Below are 20,572 nucleotides of genomic sequence, written 5' to 3'. Positions count from 1 at the left end.
AATTTGATCTATTGCATTGCTCATAAATGAAAATCTGGAATTTTTTCAAAGGCTCATATTTCAAGGGCCGTGTGAAGAATCAGGCTGATTCTAATGATAAACAAAAGCCTAGAGATTGATGCATACAACACAGGTCACTGGAAGACTATAGGTACATGTACTGAGGAGTTATGAAGATTTAGATTGCTTCCATATTCTCATCTATTGTATTCCTCATAGATGAAAATCTGGAATTATTTCAAAGGCTCTTATTTCACAGGGTGTGTGAGGAATCGGGCTGATTCTAATGAAAAATGGAAGCCTAGAGATTGATGCATACAACACTATAGGTACATGTACTGAGGAGTTATGAAGATTTAGATTGCTTCCATATTCTCATCTATTGTATTCCTCATAGATGAAAATCTGGAATTATTTCAAAGGCTCTTATTTCAAAGGTTGTGTGAGGAATCGGCTGATTCTAATGAAAAATGGAAGCCTAGAGATTGATGCATACAACACAGGTCACTGTAAGACTATAGGTACATGTACTTTGGAGTTATAAAGATTTAGATTGCTTCCATATTCTCATCTATTGTAGGGCTCATAGATGAAAATCTGGAATTATTTCAAAGGCTCATATCTCAAAGGGTGTGTGAGGAATCGGGCTGATTCTAATGATAAACGAAAGCCTAGACATTTATGCATACAACACAGGTCACTTTAAGACTATAGGTACATGTACTGAGGAGTTATGAAGCCATGAGAGTGCTTCCAAATTCTCATCTATTGTGTTGCTCATAGATGAAAATCTGGAATTATTTCAAAGGCTCTTATTTCAAAGGGTGTGTAAGGAATTGGGCTGATTCTAATGTGAAATGGAAGCCTAGAGATTGATGCGTACAACACAGGTCACTGGAAGACTATAGGTACATGTACTGAGGAGATATGAAGATTTAGATTGCTTCCATATTCTCATCTATTGTATTACTCATAGATTAAAATCTGGAATCTTTTCAAAGGCTCATATTTCAAAGGCCGTTTGAGGAATCTGGCTAATTCTAATGATAAACGAAAGCCTAGATTTATGCATACAACACAGGTCACTGTATGACTATAGGTACATGTACTGAGGAGTTATGAAGCCATGAGAGTGCTTCCAAATTCTCATCTATTGTATTGCTCATAGATGGAAATCTGGAATTATTTCAATGGTTCTTATTTCAAAGGGTGTGTAAGGAATTGGGCTGATTCTAATGTGAAATGGAAGCGTAGAGATTGATGCATACAGCAGATTTCAAAGTAAGACTCCAGGTACATGTACTGAGGAGTTATGAAGATTTAGATTGCTTCCATATTCTCATCTATTGTATTACTCATAGATGAAAATCTGGAATTATTTCAAAGGCTCATATCTCAAAGGGTGTGTGAGGAATCGGGCGATTCTAATGTGAAATGGAAGCGTAGAGATTGATGTATACAACACGGGTCACTGTAAGACTATAGGTACATGTACTGAGGAGTTATGAAGCCATGAGAGTGCTTCCAAATTCTCATCTATTGTATTCCTCATAGATGAAAATCTGGAATTATTTCAAAGGCTCTTATTTCAAAGGCTCTTATTTCAAAGGGTGTGTGAGGAATCGGGCTGATTCTAATGAAAAATGGAAGCCTAGAGATTTATGCATACAACCCTAACCCATACAACATGGAATGGAGAGTGCTTTCCATTTTTGTTGCAATCATCAGCAATCAGCAATGTGGGACGGGCACCAATGGAAAGCATTTAAAAAGTTATATCACAGTATTGAAATCATTGACATCGGATAAGATATGGGCACGTGAGAGGCCATTAAAGTGTAAAATTAATAAAATATATGTGAATATGGAATACTTCCATTTTCTCATCTATTACGTCAAGCGCCCTCTGGTGGATGGTCAAATATTGCATGGTGAGTAATCCTTATGAAATTAGTATCAAAATGTGCGCAAAATTATTACAAATTCAGCTGTGCAAGAATGAAAGCTCTATGTCATTCAAGGAATTTTAAAAAGTCAATTAAGTGAAATTCCAGAAAGTGAACGGAGGCCATTTGGGGCCCAGGAGGCCCAGACGAACATGCCAGTATCAGTCCCGTTGTTCTACGACCTTCCGTTAAAATGTGGAAGAGGTTAGGGTTGACCCTAATTAGGGTTAGGGTTAGGTTAGGGTTAGGGTTAGGGTTAGGGGTTAGGGGGGTTAGGGGGGTTAGGGTTAGGGGTTAGGGTTAGGGTTAGGTTTAGGGTTAGGGTTAGGGTTAGGGTAGGGTTAGGGTTAGGGTTAGGTTAGGGTTAGGGTTGGGTTAGGGTTGGGTTAGGGTTAGGGTTAGGGTTAGGTTAGGGTTAGGGTTAGGGTTAGGGTTAGGGTAGGGTTAGGGGTTAGGGTTAGGGTTAGGGTTAGGGTAGGGTTAGGGTTGGGTTGGGTTAGGGTTGGGTTAGGATAGAGGGTTGAAGCAGAAGTGCACCCCGGGGGCACTTTTTCTCTGGCCTGTAACTTTTGACGTGAAGGTGCCAGAGGCGAGGCAGTTAGACGCACCCCCCAAAAGCACTTACTGGCTTTCCAGTGGTGCCGAGCACAAGTCTGTGCGGGTTACGGTTAGGGCCAGGCGAGGGTTGTTTTAGCCAGTTTGCACCCATTTGCATCTTTTTGGGCCTTATGGAGCAGGCTGAGAGCCCTGGAGGTCAGAGGCCAGACTCAGAGCCAGTTGCTGGGCCTCAGCAGGGAGCATGTGGGTGCTGGAGCGTGTTAACCCAGCCTCAGTCCTGGTTATTGGGGCTTAGAGTGGAGGCCTGTAGCCATGGAGGTCAAAGGTCAGACCCAGAGCCAGTTACTGGGCCTAGGGAGGGAGTGTGTGTGAGTGAGTGAGAGACACACACACACACACACACACACCCACACACACACACACACAATACATACATGCATACATACATACATACATGCAAACATACAGTACGCATACATAGATACACACAGTACACATACACACATACACACACACAGTACACATACACACACACAGTACACATACATACACACAGTAGACATACACACAGTACACACACAGACATACATACATGCACACCTGGACTTCAATTCACACCTGGTCCCTTTATCACTTCAGTACTGGACTCAACACTGACACTTTAATGATAGTCGATGGTCTTTTCTTTGTTTATTTGACAAATGTTCTCATATTTGTTATTATTGTTACTTTGTTGTCTTTATACTGTCTTTTTTCTATTTTTTTCATTTATTTTTCTCTTGCTAAAGTGCGGCTGCAAATTTCAATACAGAGGAGTCCAAGTCTAAGCACGCACGCACACACACACAGAGACAGAGAGATACAGAGAGCCAGAGACTCCATGGATACACACAGTATCACATGTGTAGCCTTTGTAGCAAGATTTCACACAATTTTTCTAAGTGTCAGAGGGTGCGGTGTCCCCGGCGGCCACCAGAGGGACGGCAACATCAGAGCTGCTCTCTGTAGCAAAGGACGTGTACATATGTGTAACTGCTCGTAGCAAGGGCCTGCAGGATAGAGGGTTGAAGCAGAAGTGCACCCCGGGGGCACTTTTTCTCTGGCCTGTAACTTTTGACGTGAAGGTGCCAGAGGCGAGGCAGTTAGACGCACCCCCCAAAAGCACTTACTGGCTTTCCAGTGGTGCCGAGCACAAGTCTGTGCGGGTTACGGTTAGGGCTAGGAGAGGGTTGTTTTAGCCAGTTTGCACCCATTTGCATCTTTTGGGCCTTATGGAGCAGGCTGAGAGCCCTGGAGGTCAGAGGTCAGACTCAGAGCCAGTTACTGGGCCTCAGCAGGGAGCATGTGGGTGCTGGAGGGTGTTATCCCAGCCTCAGTCCTGGTTATTGGGGCTTAGAGTGGAGGCCTGTAGCCATGGAGGTCAAAGGTCAGACCCAGAGCCAGTTACTGGGCCTAGGGAGGGAGTGTGTGTGAGTGAGTGAGAGACACACACACACACCCCACACACACACACACACACACACACACACACACACACACACACACACACACACAATACATACATGCATACATACATACATACAACATACATACATGCAAACATACAGTACACATACATAGATACACACAGTACACATACACACATACACACACACAGTACAAATACACACACACAGTACACATACATACACACAGTAGACATACACACAGTACACACACAGACATACATACATGCACACCTGGACTTCAATCACCTGGTCCCTTTATCACTTCAGTACTGGACTCAACACTGACACTTTAATGATAGTCGATGGTCTTTTCTTTGTTTATTTGACAAATGTTCTCATATTTGTTATTATTGTTATTTTGTTGTCTTTATACTGTCTTTTTTCTATTTTTCATTTCTTTTTCTCTTGCTAAAAGTGCTGCTGGAAATTCAATACCGAGAAGTCCAGTCTAAGCACGCACGCACGCACGCACGCGCGCCGCGCACACACACACACACACACACACACACACACACACACACACCACACACACCACAAGTTATTTAAAAGAAGACAATTTAAAAAAGTGGATCTGTTTTCCAAGACATTACAACAAAAGAGACAGCAACTTCCGTTTTGATGCTTTTAATTTGATATCCAAGGAAGTCACATGTCAATTTCATGACAGGAAGTTGACACAGTTGTTTATCTTCCGTCAGCGGCGCCGGTGGAGTTGTAGCTAACGGAGGAATATATCCGCCCAGTGCGTTGTTGGAAAGGAGTGACAGTCAAAGGCAAAAGAAGACAGAGAGGGGTGAGTCAAGTGTGTTTGCAGAAACGACTTTGTGGTGGCAGTTGTTGCGTGCTCTAGCCGTGGCAAGGTGTGCTCGTGTGGGCAGAGTGGCTGGCTGCGAGCACCTGGAAACGCGAGTAGCCTACAATGAATCCATGTACGTTGCATCGCTGTGGTCTGTGTTGCAGACCAGCTAAAAGCGTGTGTTAGAAGGTATCGGTCTGAGGCTATGTTCTGACTACAGACACGCACACACACAGAGAGAGGGACACGCACACACACAGAGAGAGAGACGCACTGAATTCATATCTTACTAATGAGTCAGAATCTATTAACCTGGAGTCCCAGTTTCTGTCATAATAATCATATATGTTATGTTTTAGCCTGTTGGCAGAAATCCATTTAAAATGTAGCCTTTGCCATATAAAGACATGTCCTCCATGTCCACTGAAGTTCCTCAGTGTCTCTCTAGTAACATTTTGTGCTCCAGGTAGCTTTCGCAAGGCTACTTTTACTTTTATACTTTAAGTAATTTCCAAGCTGTACTTTGTTACTTTTACTTGAGTAAAGAAGTTTAATCAGTACTTCCACTTTTACCAGAGTATTCTTTAACACAAGTATCTGTACTTGTAACCCTAACCCTTTCCGTACTTAAGTAGAAGTACAGATACTTGTGTTAAAGAATACTCTGGTAAAGTGGAAGTACTGATTAAATGCTCCCGGGGGCATTGCTGTTATAGCCCGGTTGGGTTTAGGAAACTGCCTGGCAACGTCTCCTAGCACATCTGTCATTGCGAAGCCAGCCTGGCAATGAATATAAATAAATATGAAGGTGGGCCTCCTGAATAATGCAATTTTAATGAACTGGTAAAGCAGTCAGAGTTGTCTCAATGCACTTCATTTATTGTTACAATTTCAAAGAAATACAATTTTTATTTTCTATTTTTAATTCATGTTTTTAAGGGTGCCAGCCCTCAACATTCTTTCTTTGCCCCCTGCAGCACCTTTATCCTGGCTGCACGTGGGAGTGGTCACGCAGCTGGCCCAAGAGGTGCAATCAGTGTGAGCCACAGGAAGTCAGAGGGAGGAGAGCCACATGAGGCAGCAGCTGCGTTTCACAGAGGAGATCTCGATCTTCGAGGTGAGGAACAACCCAAATCCCTTCTTTCTTTTAACCCGCAGGTACTGAATTTATAGTTTTGTGTCGACGTTATTTCAGTCAATTCAGAAATCGAGTGCTTTTGCAAGTCCCTGTGCGTTTTCATGACGTTTTTGGTCTGTTAGGGTGGCGGTCAACACATGGCTCGAAATTGAAGTAGTCAATTGTTTAAGAAGTCGTGTGTGGGTCGTTTGCATGTCATTTAACACACTAACGCAAGATGAGAAGCACCTGCTTGGTCTGTACGTCATCTGAATTAAATGATGTACTGAGATGTATCAATTTAACTTGGCCTAATTTGATGTGAGCCAGTCAATCCATAGATCAAAAAACAACAACAACAACAACAACGTTCTGTTGTGCTGTTTGTTTCCATGTGCAGAGAGCAGGTCAGGAGAGGATGGAGGGCGAGGAGGCTCCAAGCCACAGGCCCAGACTGGGCCCAGAACTGAGCTGGACGTACTCTACAAGCTGTCCCACAGACGGTAAGGGTGTTATCCAATTGATCCATGGGCATCGGTGTATTTCTGCATCATCAGAACTAATTCTTGGCTTAAATGTGGGTCTGAAATTCCTCTGGATTTTTAGGCTAACTGGAGCTCAGGCGACAGTTTCAAACGTCTCGTTCTACTCTCTGCTCTGTGTTTTCTCCCTGATGTGTTTCACCTGTTGTTAGGAGGAGGAGGAGGAGCAGGAGGAGGGGAAAAAGACGCCGACGCCGTACTAGGGGAACAGGAGGAGGAGGAGGAGGAGGAGGAGGAGGAGGAGAGAGGAAGAGGGGCTCCTTCAGACAGACCCAGAGAACCAAAAGTGAGTCATTTTCAGTTCATTCGCACCTTTTCATTTTCCTTGTTAAATGGTTGAAAAAAAACCTTGATCTTTTCCAACTATGGGGTGGAGTCCGTCATCCGTTTCTTCACTCTACACATGGGTGGTACTCGCCTGATTTAGCGTTAGTCATCTGGTTAAGTTTGAAGCTGATTGGAGCGCAAAATGACACTTTCTAGCATTAAAGAGTTCCACACCTGCAACCCCGGTCTCTTTGCATTGAAATAAATATGAAGGTGGGCCTCCTGCAATTGTAATAAACTGGTAAAGTACTTTTAAATAAATGCGTTTGGACTACATCATTAAATTCTCTCCTATTTGTCGATGAATTTAACGTTCTTCTTTTCTTCTTGGGAGAAAGGTGGCAGATTGAGACGATGTCGGCCCGGCGCCTCGCCAATTCTCTGCCCCGCACCGGACGCAGACTTCACCCCCGTGGCCTCAGACAACACCAAAGCTCTCCTGAGGGAGGTCGGCAATCACAGAGACTTTGGCCAATTCCTTCATGCCGACTTTCACTGGACCGCACCCTGCACCAGCCTCGCCAATCCCCACTGCGTCCGGTATACGTTTGATGTCGACGGCGTCATGATCCAGTTGCGTCACACGAGGGGCATGGTTGCAGAGATCTATTTGAACCTGTCCCGTGTGGTTGCCACGCTGCAGCCCAGAAGGCGTGGCGGCACTTAGAAATTGCCTGGGCCACAAAATATCAAACGTTGAAGGCGGCTACGTCCTGACGCTCTACGCCGTCCCCAGCAGCCTGACAGAGCCGGACTTCAGCCTGAAAAATCCAAGCTTGTATGGCACACTTGCGGCCGAACTGCTAAATGAGGTAACTGAGAGTTTTTCCGACCCTTCAACCACCTGCCAGAGAAGGACATGACCCGCCCCACTGTCCAGAAGCAACCCACCACCAACCCTGCGTCCCACCGAGAGTATGGACGTGGGCCAGGCCATTGCGAGCGTGCTGTCGAAGACGGGCAGGACAACCTTCCTACAGATGTACGCCCATCCATTGCAACCATCCTTTCAAACATCAGGGCAGTGCAGTGCTGGTCACTTGCGGCTTGAGCCACCCAGACTCCAAGGCTTCCCTTACCAGCAGGGCGCTCTCTTACCTGGTGCATGTCCGGGACTTGACGCTTTGCCCCTATGACTTTGACCCGACAGAGGTTTTTTTTTTTTTTTTTTTTCTTCTTTTCTTTTAAAGTGGACCTGTCTGCTCTGCAAAAGCTCTTCCAGGACCATGTGCTGCCGGTGCCCCTCTGGAGCTGGACGTACTCTACAAGCTGTCCCACAGACAGGGTAAGGGTGTTATCTAATGGATCAATGGGCATAGGTGTATTTCTGCATCTTTAGAACTAATTCATAGCTTAAATGTGGGTCTGACATTCCTCTGGATTTTTAGGCTAACTGGAGCTCAGACGACAGTTTCAAACGTCTCGTTCTACTCTCTGCTCTGTGTTTTCTCCCTGATGTGTTTCACCTGTTGTTAGGAGGAGGAGGAGGAGCAGGAGGAGAGGGTTAGGGGTTAGGGTCAGGGGGGTTAGGGTCAGGGGTTAGGGTCAGGGGTTAGGGTCAGGGTTAGGGTCAGGGGTTAGGGTCAGGGTTAGGGTCAGGGGGGGTTTAGGGTTAGGGGTTAGGGTCAGGGGTTAGGGTCAGGGGTTAGGGTCGGAGGGTTAGGGTCAGGGGTTAGGGTTAGGGGTTAGGGTCAGGGGGGTTAGGGTTAGGGTTAGGGGTTAGGGTCAGGGGTTAGGGTCAGGGTTAGGGTCAGGGGTTAGGGTCGGGGTTAGGGTCGGGGTTAGGGTCAGGGGGGTTAGGGTCGGGTTAGGGTCGGGGGTTAGGGTCAGGGGTTAGGGTCAGGGGGTTAGGGTCAGGGGTTAGGGTCAGGGGGTTAGGGTCAGGGGGGTTAGGGTCAGGGGGGTTAGGGTCAGGGGTTAGGTCAGGGGTTAGGGTCAGGGTTAGGGTTAGGATAAGGGTTGAAGCAGAAGTGCACCCCGGGGGCACTTTTTCTCTGGCCTGTAACTTTTGACGTGAAGGTGCCAGAGGCGAGGCAGTTAGACGCACCCCCCCAAAAGCACTTACTGGCTTTCCAGTGGTGCCGAGCACAAGTCTGTGCGGGTTACGGTTAGGGCCAGGCGAGGGTTGTTTTAGCCAGTTTGCACCCATTTGCATCTTTTTGGGCCTTATGGAGCAGGCTGAGAGCCCTGGAGGTCAGAGGTCAGACTCAGAGCCAGTTGCTGGGCCTCAGCAGGGAGCATGTGGGTGCTGGAGGGTGTTATCCCAGCCTCAGTCCTGGTTATTGGGGCTTAGAGTGGAGGCCTGTAGCCATGGAGGTCAAAGGTCAGACCCAGAGCCAGTTACTGGGCCTAGGGAGGGAGTGTGTGTGAGTGAGTGAGAGACACACACACACACACACACACACACACACACACACAATACATACATGCATACATACATACATACATGCAAACATACAGTACGCATACATAGATACACACAGTACACATACACACATACACACACACAGTACACATACACACACACAGTACACATACATACACACAGTAGACATACACACAGTACACACACAGACATACATACATGCACACCTGGACTTCAATTCACACCTGGTCCCTTTATCACTTCAGTACTGGACTCAACACTGACACTTTAATGATAGTCGATGGTCTTTTCTTTGTTTATTTGACAAATGTTCTCATATTTGTTATTGTTGTTACTTTGTTGTCTTTATACTGTCTTTTTTCTATTTTTTCATTTATTTTTCTCTTGCTAAAAGTGCGGCTGCAAATTTCAATACAGAGGAGTCCAAGTCTAAGCACGCACGCACACACACACAGAGACAGAGAGATACAGAGAGCCAGAGACTCCATGGATACACACAGTATCACATGTGTAGCCTTTGTAGCAAGATTTCACACAATTTTTCTAAGTGTCAGAGGGTGCGGTGTCCCCGGCGGCCACCAGAGGGACGGCAACATCAGAGCTGCTCTCTGTAGCAAAGGACGTGTACATATGTGTAACTGCTCGTAGCAAGGGCCTGCAGGATAGAGGGTTGAAGCAGAAGTGCACCCCGGGGGCACTTTTTCTCTGGCCTGTAACTTTTGACGTGAAGGTGCCAGAGGCGAGGCAGTTAGACGCACCCCCCCAAAAGCACTTACTGGCTTTCCAGTGGTGCCGAGCACAAGTCTGTGCGGGTTACGGTTAGGGCCAGGCGAGGGTTGTTTTAGCCAGTTTGCACCCATTTGCATCTTTTTGGGCCTTATGGAGCAGGCTGAGAGCCCTGGAGGTCAGAGGCCAGACTCAGAGCCAGTTGCTGGGCCTCAGCAGGGAGCATGTGGGTGCTGGAGGGTGTTAACCCAGCCTCAGTCCTGGTTATTGGGGCTTAGAGTGGAGGCCTGTAGCCATGGAGGTCAAAGGTCAGACCCAGAGCCAGTTACTGGGCCTAGGGAGGGAGTGTGTGTGAGTGAGTGAGAGACACACACACACACACACACACACACACACACAATACATACATGCATACATACATACATACATGCAAACATACAGTACGCATACATAGATACACACAGTACACATACACACATACACACACACAGTACACATACACACACACAGTACACATACATACACACAGTAGACATACACACAGTACACACACAGACATACATACATGCACACCTGGACTTCAATTCACACCTGGTCCCTTTATCACTTCAGTACTGGACTCAACACTGACACTTTAATGATAGTCGATGGTCTTTTCTTTGTTTATTTGACAAATGTTCTCATATTTGTTATTGTTGTTACTTTGTTGTCTTTATACTGTCTTTTTTCTATTTTTTCATTTATTTTTCTCTTGCTAAAAGTGCGGCTGCAAATTTCAATACAGAGGAGTCCAAGTCTAAGCACGCACGCACACACACACAGAGACAGAGAGATACAGAGAGCCAGAGACTCCATGGATACACACAGTATCACATGTGTAGCCTTTGTAGCAAGATTTCACACAATTTTTCTAAGTGTCAGAGGGTGCGGTGTCCCCGGCGGCCACCAGAGGGACGGCAACATCAGAGCTGCTCTCTGTAGCAAAGGACGTGTACATATGTGTAACTGCTCGTAGCAAGGGCCTGCAGGATAGAGGGTTGAAGCAGAAGTGCACCCCGGGGGCACTTTTTCTCTGGCCTGTAACTTTTGACGTGAAGGTGCCAGAGGCGAGGCAGTTAGACGCACCCCCCCAAAAGCACTTACTGGCTTTCCAGTGGTGCCGAGCACAAGTCTGTGCGGGTTACGGTTAGGGCCAGGCGAGGGTTGTTTTAGCCAGTTTGCACCCATTTGCATCTTTTTGGGCCTTATGGAGCAGGCTGAGAGCCCTGGAGGTCAGAGGTCAGACTCAGAGCCAGTTACTGGGCCTCAGCAGGGAGCATGTGGGTGCTGGAGGGTGTTATCCCAGCCTCAGTCCTGGTTATTGGGGCTTAGAGTGGAGGCCTGTAGCCATGGAGGTCAAAGGTCAGACCCAGAGCCAGTTACTGGGCCTAGGGAGGGAGTGTGTGTGAGTGAGTGAGAGACACACACACACACACACACACACACACACCACCCACCCACACACACACACACACACACACACACACACACACACACACACACACACACACACACACACACACACACACACACACACACAACAAGTTATTTTAAAAGAAGACAATTTAAAAAAGTGGATCTGTTTTCCAAGACATTACAACAAAAGAGACAGCAACTTCCGTTTTGATGCTTTTAATTTGATATCCAAAGGAAGTCACATGTCAATTTCATGACAGGAAGTTGACACAGTTGTTTATCTTCCGTCAGCGGCGCCGGTGGAGTTGTAGCTAACGGAGGAATATATCCGCCCAGTGCGTTGTTGGAAAGGAGTGACAGTCAAAGGCAAAAGAAGACAGAGAGGGGTGAGTCAAGTGTGTTTGCAGAAACGACTTTGTGGTGGCAGTTGTTGCGTGCTCTAGCCGTGGCAAGGTGTGCTCGTGTGGGCAGAGTGGCTGGCTGCGAGCACCTGGAAACGCGAGTAGCCTACAATGAATCCATGTACGTTGCATCGCTGTGGTCTGTGTTGTAGACCAGCTAAAAGCGTGTGTTAGAAGGTATCGGTCTGAGGCTATGTTCTGACTACAGACACGCACACACACAGAGAGAGGGACACGCACACACACAGAGAGAGGGACACGCACACACACAGAGAGAGGGACACGCACACACACAGAGAGAGAGACGCACTGAATTCATATCTTACTAATGAGTCAGAATCTTATTAACCTGGAGTCCCAGTTTCTGTCATAATAATCATATATGTTATGTTTTAGGCCTGTTGGCAGAAATCCATTTAAAATGTAGCCTTTGCCATATAAAGACGTGTCCTCCATGTCCACTGAAGTTCCTCAGTGTCTCTCTAGTAACATTTTTGTGCTCCAGGTAGCTTTCGCAAGGCTACTTTTACTTTTATACTTTAAGTAAATTTCCAAGCCTGTACTTTGTTACTTTTACTTGAGTAAAGAAGTTTAATCAGTACTTCCACTTTTACCAGAGTATTCTTTAACACAAGTATCTGTACTTGTAACCCTAACCCTTTCCGTACTTAAGTAGAAGTACAGATACTTGTGTTAAAGAATACTCTGGTAAAAGTGGAAGTACTGATTAAATGCTCCCGGGGGCATTGCTGTTATAGCCCGGTTGGGTTTAGGAAACTGCCTGGCAACGTCTCCTAGCACATCTGTCATTGCGAAGCCAGCCTGGCAATGAATATAAATAAATATGAAGGTGGGCCTCCTGAATAATGCAATTTTAATGAACTGGTAAAGCAGTCAGAGTTGTCTCAATGCACTTCATTTATTGTTACAATTTCAAAGAAATACAATTTTTATTTTCTATTTTTAATTCATGTTTTTAAGGGTGCCAGCCCTCAACATTCTTTCTTTGCCCCCTGCAGCACCTTTATCCTGGCTGCACGTGGGAGTGGTCACGCAGCTGGCCCAAGAGGTGCAATCAGTGTGAGCCACAGGAAGTCAGAGGGAGGAGAGCCACATGAGGCAGCAGCAGCTGCGTTTCACAGAGGAGATCTCGATCTTCGAGGTGAGGAACAACCCAAATCCCTTCTTTCTTTTAACCCGCAGGTACTGAATTTATAGTTTTGTGTCGACGTTATTTCAGTCAATTCAGAAATCGAGTGCTTTTGCAAGTCCCTGTGCGTTTTCATGACGTTTTTGGTCTGTTAGGGTGGCGGTCAACACATGGCTCGAAATTGAAGTAGTCAATTGTTTAAGAAGTCGTGTGTGGGTCGTTTGCATGTCATTTAACACACTAACGCAAGATGAGAAGCACCTGCTTGGTCTGTACGTCATCTGAATTAAATGATGTACTGAGATGTATCAATTTAACTTGGCCTAATTTGATGTGAGCCAGTCAATCCATAGATCAAAAAACAACAACAACAACAACAACGTTCTGTTGTGCTGTTTGTTTCCATGTGCAGAGAGCAGGTCAGGAGAGGATGGAGGGCGAGGAGGCTCCAAGCCACAGGCCCAGACTGGGCCCAGAACTGAGCTGGACGTACTCTACAAGCTGTCCCACAGACGGTAAGGGTGTTATCCAATTGATCCATGGGCATCGGTGTATTTCTGCATCATCAGAACTAATTCTTGGCTTAAATGTGGGTCTGAAATTCCTCTGGATTTTTAGGCTAACTGGAGCTCAGACGACAGTTTCAAACGTCTCGTTCTACTCTCTGCTCTGTGTTTTCTCCCTGATGTGTTTCACCTGTTGTTAGGAGGAGGAGGAGGAGCAGGAGGAGGGGAAAAAGACGCCGACGCCGTACTAGGGGAACAGGAGGAGGAGGAGGAGGAGGAGGAGGAGGAGGAGGAGAGAGGAGGAAGAGGGGCTCCTTCAGACAGACCCAGAGAACCAAAAGTGAGTCATTTTCAGTTCATTCGCACCTTTTCATTTTCCTTGTTAAATGGTTGAAAAAAACCTTGATCTTTTCCAACTATGGGGTGGAGTCCGTCATCCGTTTCTTCACTCTACACATGGGTGGTACTCGCCTGATTTAGCGTTAGTCATCTGGTTAAGTTTGAAGCTGATTGGAGCGCAAAATGACACTTTCTAGCATTAAAGAGTTCCACACCTGCAACCCGGGTCTCTTTGCATTGAAATAAATATGAAGGTGGGCCTCCTGCAATTGTAATAAACTGGTAAAGTACTTTTAAATAAATGCGTTTGGACTACATCATTAAATTCTCTCCTATTTGTCGATGAATTTAACGTTCTTCTTTTCTTCTTGGGGAGAAAGGTGGCAGATTGAGACGATGTCGGCCCGGCGCCTCGCCAATTCTCTGCCCCGCACCGGACGCAGACTTCACCCCCGTGGCCTCAGACAACACCAAAGCTCTCCTGAGGGAGGTCGGCAATCACAGAGACTTTGGCCAATTCCTTCATGCCGACTTTCACTGGACCGCACCCTGCACCAGCCTCGCCAATCCCCACTGCGTCCGGTATACGTTTGATGTCGACGGCGTCATGATCCAGTTGCGTCACACGAGGGGCATGGTTGCAGAGATCTATTTGAACCTGTCCCGTGTGGTTGCCACGCTGCAGCCCAGAAGGCGTGGCGGCACTTAGAAATTGCCTGGGCCACAAAATATCAAACGTTGAAGGCGGCTACGTCCTGACGCTCTACGCCGTCCCCAGCAGCCTGACAGAGCCGGACTTCAGCCTGAAAAATCCAAGCTTGTATGGCACACTTGCGGCCGAACTGCTAAATGAGGTAACTGAGAGTTTTTCCGACCCTTCAACCACCTGCCAGAGAAGGACATGACCCGCCCCACTGTCCAGAAGCAACCCACCACCAACCCTGCGTCCCACCGAGAGTATGGACGTGGGCCAGGCCATTGCGAGCGTGCTGTCGAAGACGGGCAGGACAACCTTCCTACAGATGTACGCCCATCCATTGCAACCATCCTTTCAAACATCAGGGCAGTGCAGTGCTGGTCACTTGCGGCTTGAGCCACCCAGACTCCAAGGCTTCCCTTACCAGCAGGGCGCTCTCTTACCTGGTGCATGTCCGGGACTTGACGCTTTGCCCCTATGACTTTGACCCGACAGAGGTTTTTTTTTTTTTTTTTTTCTTCTTTTCTTTTAAAGTGGACCTGTCTGCTCTGCAAAAGCTCTTCCAGGACCATGTGCTGCCGGTGCCCCTCTGGAGCTGGACGTACTCTACAAGCTGTCCCACAGACAGGGTAAGGGTGTTATCTAATGGATCAATGGGCATAGGTGTATTTCTGCATCTTTAGAACTAATTCATAGCTTAAATGTGGGTCTGACATTCCTCTGGATTTTTAGGCTAACTGGAGCTCAGACGACAGTTTCAAACGTCTCGTTCTACTCTCTGCTCTGTGTTTTCTCCCTGATGTGTTTCACCTGTTGTTAGGAGGAGGAGGAGGAGCAGGAGGAGAGGGTTAGGGGTTAGGGTCAGGGGGGTTAGGGTCAGGGGTTAGGGTCAGGGGTTAGGGTCAGGGGTTAGGGTCAGGGGTTAGGGTCAGGGGTTAGGGTCAGGGGGTTAGGGTTAGGGGTTAGGGTCAGGGGTTAGGGTCAGGGGTTAGGGTCGGAGGGTTAGGGTCAGGGGTTAGGGTTAGGGGTTAGGGTCAGGGGGGTTAGGGTTAGGGTTAGGGGTTAGGGTCAGGGGTTAGGGTCAGGGGTTAGGGTCAGGGGTTAGGGTCGGAGGGTTAGGGTCAGGGGTTAGGGTCAGGGGGGTTAGGGTCGGGGGTTAGGGTCGGGGGTTAGGGTCAGGGGTTAGGGTCAGGGGGGTTAGGGTCAGGGGTTAGGGTCAGGGGGGTTAGGGTCAGGGGGGTTAGGGTCAGGGGGGTTAGGGTCAGGGGGGTTAGGGTCAGGGGTTAGGGTCAGGGTTAGGGTTAGGATAAGGGGTTGAAGCAGAAGTGCACCCCGGGGGCACTTTTTCTCTGGCCTGTAACTTTTGACGTGAAGGTGCCAGAGGCGAGGCAGTTAGACGCACCCCCCAAAAGCACTTACTGGCTTTCCAGTGGTGCCGAGCACAAGTCTGTGCGGGTTACGGTTAGGGCCAGGAGAGGGTTGTTTTAGCCAGTGTGCACCCATTTGCATCTTTTTGGGCCTTATGGAGCAGGCTGAGAGCCCTGGAGGTCAGAGGTCAGACTCAGAGCCAGTTACTGGGCCTCAGCAGGGAGCATGTGGGTGCTGGAGGGTGTTATCCCAGCCTCAGTCCTGGTTATTGGGGCTTAGAGTGGAGGCCTGTAGCCATGGAGGTCAAAGGTCAGACCCAGAGCCAGTTACTGGGCCTAGGGAGGGAGTGTGTGTGAGTGAGTGAGAGACACACACACACACACACACACACACACACACACACACACACACACACCATACATGCATGCATGCATGCATACATACATACATACATACATGCAAACATACAGTACACATACATAGATACACACATACACACACACAGTACACATACACACACACAGTACACATACATACACACAGTAGACATACACACAGTACACACACAGACATACATACACACACACACACACACACACACAATAAATACATACATACATACATACATACATACATACATGCAAACATACAGTACACATACATAGATACACACACACACAGTACACATACACACACACAGTACACATACATACACACAGTAGACATACACACAGTACACACACAGACATACATACATGCACACCTGGACTTCAATTCACACCTGGTCACTTTATCACTTCAGTACTGGACTCAACACTGACACTTTAATGATAGTTGATGGTCTTTTCTTTGTTTATTTGACAAATGTTCTTATATTTGTTATTATTGTTATTTTGTTGTCTTTATACTGTCTTTTTTCTATTTTTTCATTTCTTTTTCTCTTGCTAAAAGTGCTGCTGGAAATTTCAATACAAAGAAGTCCAAGTCTAAGCACGCACGCGCGCGCGCACACACACACACACACACACACACACACACAAGTTACATTGTGTAACTTGCTCTGTGTTTCACCTGTTGTTAGGAGGAGGAGGAGGAGCAGGAGGAGGGGAAAAAGACGCCGACGCCGTACTAGGGGAACAGGAGGAGGAGGAGGAGGAGGAGGAGAGAGGAGGAAGAGGGGCTCCTTCAGACAGACCCAGAGAACCAAAAGTGAGTCATTTTCAGTTCATTCGCACCTTTTCATTTTCCTTGTTAAATGGTTGAAAAAAACCTTGATCTTTTCCAACTATGGGGTGGAGTCCGTCATCCGTTTCTTCACTCTACACATGGGTGGTACTCGCCTGATTTAGCGTTAGTCATCTGGTTAAGTTTGAAGCTGATTGGAGCGCAAAATGACACTTTCTAGCATTAAAGAGTTCCACACCTGCAACCCGGGTCTCTTTGCATTGAAATAAATATGAAGGTGGGCCTCCTGCAATTGTAATAAACTGGTAAAGTACTTTTAAATAAATGCGTTTGGACTACATCATTAAATTCTCTCCTATTTGTCGATGAATTTAACGTTCTTCTTTTCTTCTTGGGGAGAAAGGTGGCAGATTGAGACGATGTCGGCCCGGCGCCTCGCCAATTCTCTGCCCCGCACCGGACGCAGACTTCACCCCCGTGGCCTCAGACAACACCAAAGCTCTCCTGAGCTGGAGGTGTACACATAGCACGGCAGGCCCAGGATGGCGACATCCTTGCAGAGGCTCCCAAAGGAGATGGAGGGAGGTTTGCTCCTCAACACGCTGACCTTCATGTCCTGCGTGGCCTTTATCCAGAATGGAGCCTACGTAGACCATGTGCATCTTCAAAATCTTTGCCACCAAATGGGCCTTGCCGCAGGCCAGACTGCAGCAGCTGCTGATCCCGGGGAAACTCACCCTGGACAAAGTGAAGAATGAGGATTTGGAGGCTGCGTCAGACTGTCCCCTACAAGGTTTGTTTTGATATGTTCATGTGGTTCTTTGTTTCTTTTTGGTGGTTGCTTTTTCCCAAGCACTGTCTGTTTTTTTTTATAAAGGCGCTGTGCAAATGAAGCTTTTCAAATTACTATTGCCACAATAACAATGGCTATTGCTATTACTTATCATCATTGTTCTATTTGTATAAGTTGCAGAATCAAGCTGCCCTCATCCCGTCCCTGCCACCGCCACCCACCAAATTGGAGGACTTTGGCCAGCCCCAGGAAGAGCGGTCTGTTGGAAGAAGATATGGGTCTGTTGGAGGCGTTGGATCTGTCGGTGAAAGTGGAAGAGAAGGGTCTGTCAGACGAAAGTGAAGGATCTTATGGTTTGCCAGCTTACCAAGTGCAGGCTAAAGAAACTGTTCAACTGAAAAAAGATGCACGTTTTATTTGAATTAGAGTGACACTGAATGACCAAAGTAAATGTTAAATGTAAGAAAGTAAGTGTATAATGCAATATGTTATAACATAATAGTTTATATAATGGTATATAATAGTTGTTATTGCATGCTGGATGCTTGGAGTTGCGATTTTTCCTCCCGTTGTCCTCAGTCCCTGGAAACTGAGCATTGCACTGACGAGCTTTGTTCTGTAACTGTCTTTGTGAATGTTTTAATGTGCCCACATGAACGCAGTCAGACTGATAGCTAGTGGGATTGCTGCGCTAGGTCCTGTCTAGACTCAGAGTCTACGGAAGGCTTTTCAAAGCTGAGCTGAAGTCGGAGGCAAGCACAGCTTGCTTAGGTCTGTAGCTCTCCACCCACATCACAGATCTGATCCCCCTCTGCATAGGTAATGCCTATAATAATGATTGTTAGTATTGTTGTTGTTATTATTAGGTCAAAGTCATGTTCTTGTCTGTAGACACTTATTTTGAGAAAAGTATGTGTTTGCATTGGTGTGTAGCTCTATTTGAATGTGTTTTATTCAATAAAGCTGTTGCTGAAAAAACACATTTTCATCATTTCTTAGGACGCACTCATTTCTCGTCTGGTTTTATATATTGTCATATGTTCAGCACTAATGAAGCCCCAGTGCTAAGAGTAATAAGCCACGTCTACTTTGAATACAGAGACAAGATTAGGCCGTACTGAATTCAAACATATTCAACATTTTATTAGTTTTTAATGTTCCCTCCTCCCTGCTTCAGTCCCATTGTTGGCTGTGGGAATAGTGGATACGTGGTGAATCAAAGCTGTCCTCCTGTCCATCCCAGTGAGGCTCGAGCAGCCCGCTCAGGTGGAGAGCGTCAGAGGTCAAGCTGGCACACAACTTACACAACTTGGCCACGAGGGGGCGGCAACACGCTGCTCTCCGTGTCAACGGGCCGGGTTAACAGGAGATCAGGCGCTGCCGTTTTTGTTCGGCTTATAACGTTTGACAGGAAGGTGCCAGAGCTATGGCAGCTAGACCTACCCCCCCAAAAGCACTTACTGGCTTTCCAGTGGTGCCGAGCACAAGTCTGTGCGGGTTACGGTTAGGGCCAGGAGAGGGTTGTTTTAGCCAGTGTGCACCCATTTGCATCTTTTTGGGCCTTATGGAGCAGGCTGAGAGCCCTGGAGGTCAGAGGTCAGACTCAGAGCCAGTTGCTGGGCCTGTGGAGGGAGTGTGAGGGTGCTGGAGGGAGTTGACACAGCCTGAGTGCATCCTACTGGGCCTTATAGTGAAGGCCTTACAACCCGGGAGGTCAAAGGCCAGCAACAGAGCCACTTACTGGGCCTTGGAAGGGAGCAAGGGGGTGCTGGAGGGTGTATGACCTTTATTGTTTAATAGGGCAATTAAAGAGCTTTAAATGGATTTACAGCTTCAAAATTAGCATGCCAGATCTGGGCGACACCCTGGATTGAGCTGCCCCGTTTTCGGGGCCCTACGTGGCCCCTGTAAAGAACTGGCTTTGCCGGGGGTCTAGAAATCTGGGAGTTGAATTTCCATCATGGTACAGCCTCTGTGAGTCTCCCAGTCGAGTTTGAAGCTCATTGTAGCTCAAATGACTGTTCCTTTTATTGAAGGCTCCCGCACCTGCAAACCGGGTCCTCTAATTGAAATACATACAATGTTGGGCCTTCACCTGTATCCAGCGCCCCCCTCATATTTGCAGTGAAATTGTGGCCCTTCCTGTCGGGCTACGGGCACAAGTCAGGTGTCAGAGCGTCCGGCAAGACCGCAGCTGCGCGGCGAAAGCAACGGCGAGTCGATACGACCAAATTTGGCCAAACAGGCCTCAATCTGGCAGTCAAAGCCACCTGAGCAACAGGCTTCAGTGAGGCCTTAATGACCTTTTATAGTTTATTAGGGCAATTAAAGAGCTTTGAATGGATTTAAAGCTTCAAAATTAGCATGCCCGATTTGCGCGACACCCTGGATTGAGCTGTGGTGTTTTCAGGGCCCTACGTGGCCCCTGTAAAGAACTGGCTTTGCCGAGGGTCTAGATTGCTGAGAGTTAAATTTCCCTCATGGTAGAGCCTCTGTGAATCTCCCAGTCGAGTTTGAAGATGATTATAACTCAAATTACCGTTCCTAGCATTGAAGGATTCACACCTGCATATATGAAAGTGGGCCTTAGGGGCCCCCTGCATAATGTGGTTTAATAAACTTGTAAAGTAGTCAGAGTTGTCTCAACACATTTAATTTGTGGCTAAAATTTCAAAGAAAAGATTATTTAGTATTTATTTTTAAGGGCACCAGCCCCCACCCCTCAAAATTCAGTGTTCGCCCCTGCAGCCAATAGTTGCACGTGGGAGGGGC

At 47.1% G+C, this 20,572-nt stretch overlaps 1 long non-coding RNA gene across 2 annotated transcripts; it reads left to right on the top strand.

The window, feature by feature from the left end:
- The first annotated feature begins 13,682 nt into the window (after positions 1 to 13,682).
- Positions 13,683 to 18,729, top strand: LOC116683906 (uncharacterized). Of its 2 annotated transcripts, none has more exons than XR_004330723.1 (3): positions 13,683 to 13,758; positions 17,411 to 17,800; positions 17,975 to 18,729. It is a non-coding gene; the product is annotated as an uncharacterized LOC116683906 (long non-coding RNA). The 2 variants fall into 2 exon arrangements; XR_004330724.1 differs by lacking the exon at positions 13,683 to 13,758 and adding an exon at positions 16,938 to 17,031.
- The last annotated feature ends 1,843 nt before the right edge of the window (positions 18,730 to 20,572 follow it).

This window comes from Etheostoma spectabile, unplaced genomic scaffold, assembly GCF_008692095.1.
Source record: "Etheostoma spectabile isolate EspeVRDwgs_2016 unplaced genomic scaffold, UIUC_Espe_1.0 scaffold00019149, whole genome shotgun sequence".
In the NCBI taxonomy this organism is placed as follows: domain Eukaryota; kingdom Metazoa; phylum Chordata; class Actinopteri; order Perciformes; family Percidae; genus Etheostoma; species Etheostoma spectabile.
This window is presented reverse-complemented; position numbering and strand designations above follow the sequence as displayed.